General features: G+C 37.3%; 1 long non-coding RNA gene across 1 annotated transcript; it reads right to left on the bottom strand.

Annotated features, from left to right (window-relative positions):
- Positions 1-7,028: 7,028 nt before the first annotated feature.
- On the bottom strand, positions 7,029-7,538 carry LOC128356995 (uncharacterized). Its single transcript, XR_008321209.1, has 3 exons — positions 7,449-7,538; positions 7,329-7,363; positions 7,029-7,161 (listed from the first exon to the last, which is right to left on the bottom strand). It is a non-coding gene; the product is annotated as an uncharacterized LOC128356995 (long non-coding RNA).
- Between the last annotated feature and the right edge of the window lie 2,234 nt (positions 7,539-9,772).

Genomic DNA, 9,772 nt, shown 5'->3' on the forward strand with positions numbered 1-9,772 from the left:
TTTAATTTTTGCCTTCAGCAAGTGAAATGCACTCTGGTTGAGGTTGAGATCAGGTGATTGACTCATACATTGCAGAATATTCCACTTCTTTGCTTTAAGAAACACCTGGGAAGCCATGCATACCCAACCATCACAGTGCTGTCACCTTGTTTTACAGATGATGTGGTATGCTTTCAATCATGAGCCGTTCCACGCCTTGTCCACAGTTTATTCTTCCCATCATTCTGGTACAGGTTGATCGGAGTCTCTTCTGTCCAAAGGAAGCGGTTCCCAAACTTCGCTGGCTTTTTAGATGTCTAATCTGGCCTTGAATCTTGAGGTTTATGAATACTTTGCACCTTGAGGTGAACCGTCTGTATTTGCTCTGAAGTCTTCTCTTTATGGTAGACTTGGATAATGATATGTCTACCTCCTGGAGAGTGTTGTTGGATTTTGTGAAGGGGTTTGTCTTAACCATTGAAAGATCCTGCAATCATCCACCACTGCTCTCTTCCGTGGACATCCAGGCCTTTTTGTGTTGCTGAGTTCACCAATGCATTTTTTTCCTCAGAATGTACCAGACTGTTGATTTGGACACTCCTAATGTTCTTGAGATCTCTCTGATGGATTTGTTTATGTTGCAGTCCAATGATAACCTGTTTCACCTGCATTGAGAGCTCTTTTGATTGCATGTTGTAGATTCACAGTAACAGCTTCCAAATGCAAAGACCACACCTGGAAACAACTCCAGACATTTTACCTGTTTAATTAATGATAAAATAACAAAGGAACGGCCTTTCGAATTAAAGAGTCTACACTTAAAACCCATATTCATTATTTAGCTGTAAGTTGAAATAGGTAAAATGACAAAACGTGTCAGTGTACAAGTATTTATGGACCTAACTATATCTGGATCAAAACAATGACATTAACATCCACTCACAAAGACTCAAAGATAGTTTCCCAGTTTATATATAGTACAGCAGTAGCTACCATATATACATTTGCAGTAGGTATAGAACATCGCATTAAAACAATGATGCATGTGCCAGTTAACACAGATCAATAACAGAAACAATACAAAAAATGAAGTAAAGTAAATCTGAAACAAATATGAACTGAAATGTAAAAGGATACACACAATAGATAAGGATGTTTTAGATATTAAAGAAAGAAGATGTCCTCAAAATAAACCACAACTATTTATTTGTGGTATGATTTATCCAAATACAAAAACAAGTATTATATTGGCTGTCCCAGTGTGGAGTACGTCTGATCAGCCATTGTGGTTGGATTGAGGGTCTCGTAGATGGAGGATGGATTGTTCTCATAGTCACACTCCTCCAATTTGGAGACTGGAGCACAATTGTCATAGATGACAGACTGAAAAGAACAACAATATAATTTAACAAGGTGACAAGGAATGATAACATACATGAGATATACAGCCATTTTAACAGCTCAGACACTCCTCTGTTATTTAAACATTTTGAGCATAGATACCATGATGTAAAGGAAAAAAGGAAAACAGTTGTTAAAAAGTCACCTCCATGTTTGTGTCGGTTACGCGGCCCCTGCTGTTTAAGTCTACAAAAGACAAAGTACAACAAAGGTGTTTTCATTGCTCTTCATTTGTGATTATTGAAAGAGTTAAAATAGGAAGGTAACTCACGATTAGAACTTCTTCTTTTCTTCCACTTATACACGGAAAAAATAACAGGCGACAGGAGAATAACCACAATCACAGTAACAACCAGATACCGGATGTTACCTGGATGAGAAACACAATGTTCAAATGAGTTCAAACTGCTCTAGTAGAGAAGCTACTGCAGTTGATAAAGTCAGAATCAGAAACAGGTTTATTAAATCCTGAAGAATGAAACTTACTTTTTCTAAACAAGAATACAAGATATGATACAAATCATGATAAAAATTAAGGTCAAAAAATTATAAGAAATTACAGTTCAGAAATACCATTGATATGTCATATGTCATTTTAGAAACAGGGATCCCATTATGTATTTTGTCCACCGGTGGCAGGGTAATTGGTTAATTACCTAATATTGTTTTGGGCAGCTGGCCTCTCAAAAAAACCACAAATAGCTGTAATGTTAGACATCACAAAGTGATAGTTATGTTTGGTTGACTGATGCCATCTAGTGGCCATAGTACTTATGACCTGAAGCAGTGGTACAGCTGTTATGTGAAAACCAGGTGAATTGAATTTCTGGGTGGCTACCTCATGAAGTTGATGAGATATATTTTGTTTTGTTTTTTCAAGCATTTATTTTATAGTTTTTGATTACTTCAATATGTTTTTCAATGTACAACAAAACAAACAAACAAAGCAAGCTCTTGAGTCAAAACGTTTGACTTGTACTGTAGTGTGTGTGTGTGTGTGTGTGTGTGTTGAGGGGCAGGGGAAAGATTTACACACTGACCATTACACCGGCCTAAACATGCTGGAAAACTCACAAGGCTCAGCAGCCTTGGGTTGTTTTTATGTTTCAGCACAATGTGTGTACTACATAGGGATAGGAACCAGAACTGGTTCCAAATTATCTGATCCATCAGAATCTTATGTCTATGGGTTTATCAATTCCTCTTATTAATGCCAAGGAACAGAAGGCAGAACTCATCTGTGAGGGCAGTGCAGCCCTCAGACTGTCGACGGGCACATAAAGTTATGTTGAGCTATCTTGTAGTTCATCTTCAGAAACAGCAGCTGTTGTAAGAATGTCTGATTTAATGACCAAACAATTACCTTTGTGAGACATACTGTGAACTTTCTACAGCATTAGTAGGGTAATGTCAGCAGTGGCGCAGTGAACGAACAGTAGCAGCGAGTGGTAACAAACAACACCAACTGACCAACACACACTGCAACATATAAACCGACTCTGATGTAATGAAAATAAGTGAGTGTTCAGTCTGTCTCATCTCAAAAATGCTGTGCCGGCTCAGCGTGATGTCTGTCACGGAGCTAACGGTGCAGCAGAGAGACTACTCTCAACAACTGGATATATAATGTTAACTTTGATCAAAAGTGGAACACTCATTTTGTTATTGTCATACAGGCAGACACTTTCTAATTAATTCATTAATTAATGCAGTTAACTTTTGGCTGCCGACCATTTATCTTACCTTCCAGTTATGTTTCATATATTCATCAGCATACAAAGTCACTGATAAGCAGTGGCAATAATAACAGTTGTGTTGTGGGTCTACTTTTTTTTTCAACACAAAGAATTTACCAGTGATTATAAGTGAATGGATAAAGAATTGGACCAATGAGCAATAGAAACCTGTTAATAGAAAATCATTCCAGGTGAAGACCTCATGAAGCTGGTTATGATTTTGATAATTATTGTGCAAAGCTGTCATCAAGGCAAACAGTGGCTACTCTGAGGAACCTAAAATATGAAACATATTTGGGGTTTTTTGTTTACTAAAGAAAAGTTTCAAAGGTAAATGTACCTGAACATCCAGCTGTTGTTGTCCCCTGTTCAGACTGGTTGATAGTTTCATCAGAAAATGTTGAAGGTGTGGAGCTTCTTCTGAAACTCTGTGTTTTTGTGGAAGCTGAGGCCGATGTTAAAGAAGGTCTGAGAGTGAACTTTGGTTTTGAAGTGGACGGAGCTGTGAACAATAAAAAGGAAACACACTGATACAAAATAAATCCTGATGAGAGAAATAAAATGCTCCTTTATCTGATCGGCTGCTTAAAAAATGATGAACACTAATACGATAAATGGACACTTAGTGTATCGATCTTTAAAGTGACTAATTACACCAAATATCAGATTATTAAAATATCAGCTGCAGTCAGAAAAATGTGAAAACTTTCCTCTGACCTCCAGAAACATAAAGAAACATTTTCATGACTTTCAGTAGAAACTCACCATCTGTGACGATGATCTTAAACTGCTGGAATGGATCTATTGACAAACGTTTGTACAAACCACAGCTGTAACGTCCAGAGTCAGATTTGTTCAGATGTGTGATGGTCACATCCAGACGACTTCCTGTATTTGTGGTTTCATATTTCAAGCTGTATCTGTCTCTTTGAGCACTGTCATCCTTCATTTCAAAAATGAGTTCTGTTTGATCACAGTCATTATACAATTCAGGAGTAATTCTGTCTTCAGCTTTGTGTTTACAGAAGTACCTCATGTCTCCAGTCTCTGTAAAGTTACATTGAACTGTGATATTTTGTCCTTCAGTTCTTTTAAAAATGGGGATTTCTGCATTGACGAGACCAATGTTTCCATCCTGCAGCACTGTTGAAAGAAGAAGAAAATCAACAGTCAATAATTCACATTTACACTGATCCACAGAGTCACACTGGGAGCTTCCCAGTTCAACCAGTTGATTTGATTCAATATAAATATTTTAAATTACATCTTTGTCCTCATTGACTTTACTTCTTTTAGTCTATTATTTCCCCAGATGTCTTTTTATAAAGTATTGTTCTTCTTATTTAAAGTTTTCCTTGTTGCCTTTTATGTTTTATGTAAAGCACATTGAATTGCCTGTTTTTGAAAAGTGTTATAAAAATAGACTTTCCTGTATCAGCACTCTTTCCTTCTATTTCAGCAACATAATACATTCCCACTAACTACAGATTTTATAATACATGTATTAGTTTGTTTTGGGGATTTTGATAAAAAAAGAAGTTTGGGACAAAATAAGGAAAATAAATAAATAATTAAATAGAAAAATTAAGCTAGAATATAAAAGTCTCAAATTTGCTTTGAGAAAAGAGGGGGGCTAAAAATAAAAGTGTTCAGCCTCACAGCAGTACGGTTTGCTCATCTGACACCTCTGACTTGTGACACAGCAACAATGTGTGAAGGGAGGTGTTAGTTTCTCTTTTTTAGACTCATCAGTCTACGTGCTGTCTTTAACAGAGAAAGCTAAAGTTGGTTCAACTAGTTGTACAAATTAAACTTGTTATTCAATAATGCTTGATTAAGAATTAAACTGAGAAAATTAAACATCTGTACAAGTATTTGTTTTATTAAACCACCATCTGATAATAATGTACTTAAATTATAAAACATAGGAGAGAATTGGTGACGAACTGAAAAGACCTTCAGACCTCTGGCGTAACTTGGTTGTTTTGTCGTTGCATTACAAGATAAACAGTGATGTTTGTGTTAAAAGGGTAAACACCTGTTTCAAGTGTGATTGTGTTTGAGTTGGTTAGACAAAATGAGACTTTTTGCTGCTGCAGACTGTCACAGAGCAGACAGTTTAGTTCATAATTGTAGAGTTCTTTGACTGGCTCACTTTGTATTTTACAAATCATAGTTTTAATTTGATGTGCGTGGGGGCTGATACACGAAAATTAAGTACATGGAGGGAGATATTGGGCAAAATATTCAATCATTGTATACGTGAATATCTTGTAACACCAGTAACACCTTTATACATGGTAACACATTTTACTCAGCAACAACACAGTCGGATAATCGGTCCTCACCTGATAAGAAGCAGAAGAGCAGAACAGGGTGGATATTCATTCTGAAATTGTTTCTGATGAAGAAAATCCTTAAACTGCAGGAAAACTGTAGCTATGGCTTCAGTCTCTTCAGTCTACGTACACACTTGTGTAGTTCCTCACTTTAAGTTCCGCATAGGTACATAAAGTTGTAAGTATTTTTATCTATGTGGTTTCCTGTTTTCTCACGCTCCTATTGTCAGAGCTGACTGAATAAATGTAACATACTCCTCTTTCTGTAACCAGTTACTACAGCTGTGTTCAGTTGTTGCTTGTTCTTGGATCTCTCTGCCTTTAATTTTTGCCTTCAGCAAGTGAAATGCATGCTGGATCAGGTTGAGATCAGGTGATTGACTCACACATTGCAGAATATTCCACTTCTTTGCTTTAAGAAACACCTGGGAAGCCATGCATGCCCAACCATCACAGTGCTGTCACCTTGTTTTACAGATGATGTGGTATGCTTTCAATCATGAGCCGTTCCACGCCTTGTCCACACTTTTTTCTTCCCATCATTCTGGTACAGGTTGATCAGAGTCTCTTCTGTCCAAAGGAAGCTGTTCCCAAACTTCGCTGGTTTTTTAGATGTTTTTTTTGGCAAAGTCTAATCTGGCCTTTCGATTCTTGAGGTTTATGAATACTTTGCACCTTGAGGTGAACCGTCTGTATTTCATGTATCTCATGAAGTCTTCTCTTTATGGTAGACTTGGATAATGATATGTCTACCTCCTGGAAAGTGTTGTTGGATGTTGTGAAGGGGTTTTTCTTAACCTTTGAAAGATCCTGCAATCATCCACCACTGCTCTCTTCTGTGGACATCCAGGCCTTTTTGTGTTGCCAAGTTCACCAATGCATTTTTTTCCTCAGAATGTTGATTTGGACACTCCTAATGTTCTTGAGATCTCTCTGATGGATTTGTTTATGTTGCAGTCCAATGATGACCTGTTTCGCCTGCATTGAGAGCTCTTTTGATTGCATGTTGAAGGTTCACAGGAACAGCTTCCAAATGCAAAGACCACACCTGGAATCAACTCTAGACATTTTAACTGTTTAATTGATGATGAAATAACAAAGGATCGGCCTTTCGAATTAAAGAGTCTACACTTTAAACCCATATTCATTATATAAGTTGAATATGGTTTGGTAAACAGGTAAAATTACAAAACGTGTCAGTGTCCAAATATTTATGGACCTAACTATATCTGGATCAAAACAATGACATTAACATCCACTCACAAAGACTCAAAGATAGTTTCCCAGTTTATATATAGTACAGAAGTAGCTACCATATATACATTTGCAGTAGGTATAGAACATAGCATTAAAACAATGATGCATGTGCCAGTTAACACAGATCAATAACAGAAACAATACAAAAAATAAAGTAAAGTAAATCTGAAAAAAATATGAACTGAAATGTAAAAGGATACACGCAATAGATAAGGATGTTTTAGATATTAAAGAAAGAAGATGTCCTCAAAATAAACCCCAACTATTTTTTTGTGGTATGATTTATCCAAATACAAAAACAAGTATTATATTGGCTGTCCCAGTGTGGAGTACGTCTGATCAGCCATTGTGGTTGGATTGAGGGTCTGGTAGATGGAGGATGGATTGACGTTTTCGTAGCCAGACTCCTCCAATGTGGAGACTCGAGCAGAATTCTCATAGATGACAGACTGAAAAGAACAACAGTATAATTTAACAAGGTGACAAGTAATGATAATATACATGAGATACACAGCTATTTTAACTGCTCAGACACTCCTCTGTTATTTAAACATTTAGAGCACAGATACCATGATGTAAAGGAAAAAAGGAAAACAAAAGGTTGGAAAATAGTCACCTCCATATTTGTTAAGTAGACCCTGCTGCTCAAATCTGTGGAAGACAAAGTACAACAAAGGTGTTTTCATTGCTTTTGATTTGTGATTATTTAAAGAATTAAAACAGGAAGGGAACTCACCACTGGAGCTTCTTCTTTTCTTCCACTTGTACAGGAGCGGTAGAAAAACAGCCAACAGGACAACAACCACAATCACAGTAACAACCAGATACAAGAACCAGATACCTGGATGAGAAACACAGTGTTCAAATTAGTTCAGACTGCTGTAGTAGGGAAGCTACTGCCATTTATGAAGTCAGGATCAGAAACAAATTGATTTAACCCTAAAAAAGAGTTAGGCTAGGTGGTTATTTTGGACTCACCTCCCACGACAAACAGCACAAAAAGATTTGAAGGGAGGTACCTCAATATGACATATTGTTATGTTTGAGTGACAGATGCCAGATGACAGATTTAGTGGTCACAACAAGTTGACAAATTTACTCATGTTGTGGGCTGGGTAGATTGTATAACCCAACTTTGAACTTTGCCATAGGAGACTGCCGTCCTTTTCCTGTTTCCAACCACAAATTGGGTCAGTTTGTCATCCCTGTGGTAAATTTGAGGAAGTAGTGACTTCAACCGACACAACACTTCTCTCTGTTCGTGACAAAGTGATATTTTAACCTCAACCATGACCTTTCCCTAAACCTAACCAGACCACAACCAACATCTGATGACCAGGCCAAAAGGTTGAAATCATCAGGAATGTGATTGTTACACTAAACACATCACATTTTTAAATAGTAGATTGTAAAAACGTGTTTGAAACATTTTAATGACATTCAGTAGAAACTAACCATCTGTAACTGTGATCACAAACTCCTGGCATGAGTTTTGTGACATCTGCCGTCCAACACTACACTTGTGGCATTGCATAGGAACCAGTGTGAACAGGTGGAATGATTATATTGACCAAAAACCAAAACAATGTACATAGTATGTTGACGTATGCATTGTTTTATAACAGACTATAAACATTATGGCACTGTCCTTTAAGTATGAATTTGATTACTCCTGTAATGGGAAGAGGTTGCAATTTTCTAAAGTTCTAAAGAGCTAAAGTTTAAGAAAGGAAAGAGGAAGTGGTTTATCTCTTTTCTCTTTTGTAATGTACATTGCAAAACTGATCACAGGACTAAACTATTATAAACTATTATGATTGTTGTTTCTCTTTTTAGCCGTTAATAATTGACTCATTTACATTTAAAGCAACTGCAGTGTATTTGGCTCCACTCACAGCCAAAGATAAAGGGATTGAAGACCTGGAAGTGAGAACTGATGGTCTGGAACAACATTCACACATAGACATATTGATCATTAGTGGATTAGAAACTGTACCACAAATCAATGCCCGCAATGTGGCTCAAGACAAAACGGGGGAGGATTATCCACAAACAGAGACAGAGCACAATTAAGTTGAGTTACAGAGAACACGGATAAAAGTAAAAGCATCACCACTGTTTAATAGAAAAATAGGCCTACTTTCTTCCACACAAATGATTGATCAGTGATTAATAAGGGAATCGATAAAGAAATGGACCAATAAGCTGAATCGATAATGGCTTGGTGTCAATTAAATCTTTTCATTTCCCATCTGTAGTTCTACTTATCTAGGAGAGTCTTCTGTCCTATTGAGGTTATCCTTAAAAGTAAATGTACCTCCAGTTGTTTCGTCATTTTGCTGCTGGTTGGTGGTTTTAGAGGAAGATGAAGGTGTGGGGCTTCTTCTGAAACTCTGTGTTGTCGACGGGGAGTCCGATGTGAAGTCGGGGTTTGAGGTGGTGTGATGCACGGACGGATCTGTGAGCAATACAAAGGAAACACACCGATTCAAAAGAATGCTCCTTTAGCTCACCGGCTGCTTACAATGCATCTTAGAGAGCTATTTTAGGGAAGACCCATCATCAGGTATTCGTGCCCACTGTACAAGAGCTTTGTCCTCCTACACGGCTCTTCTCATACGAATGACAGCAGCAGACATCTGTTCAGTGGCATCATAGACTTCACCGTATCCTTTTTTCAGCTCTATCTGCATGATATATCTGGATTTTTTGACTTATTCAGTGTTAAGCGTGCTTGACGACAAGCAAGATACAGTCATCTTGTTGGAGAGTCTTTATGTGCACTACAAGCTGCTATATACTGTACTCTGCTGTCTTATTACTTATTTATACGAGTCTTTGGGACAGCCTCAGTACACACTACTACTCTTCAAACAAATTGTAATCCTGTACTGTATTCACATACAGTCACATACGCATTGTTTTATGACAGACTTCTTACTTGTGTGATGACTTGTGTAATGGAAAGAGATTGCAATTTTTCCCTCCCTGATCTTAAGTTTAAGAAAGGAAAGGGGAAGTGGTTTAACTGTTTTTTCTTTTGCAATCTAAATTGCAAAA

This window comes from Scomber japonicus, chromosome 4, assembly GCF_027409825.1.
Source record: "Scomber japonicus isolate fScoJap1 chromosome 4, fScoJap1.pri, whole genome shotgun sequence".
Classification (NCBI taxonomy): domain Eukaryota; kingdom Metazoa; phylum Chordata; class Actinopteri; order Scombriformes; family Scombridae; genus Scomber; species Scomber japonicus.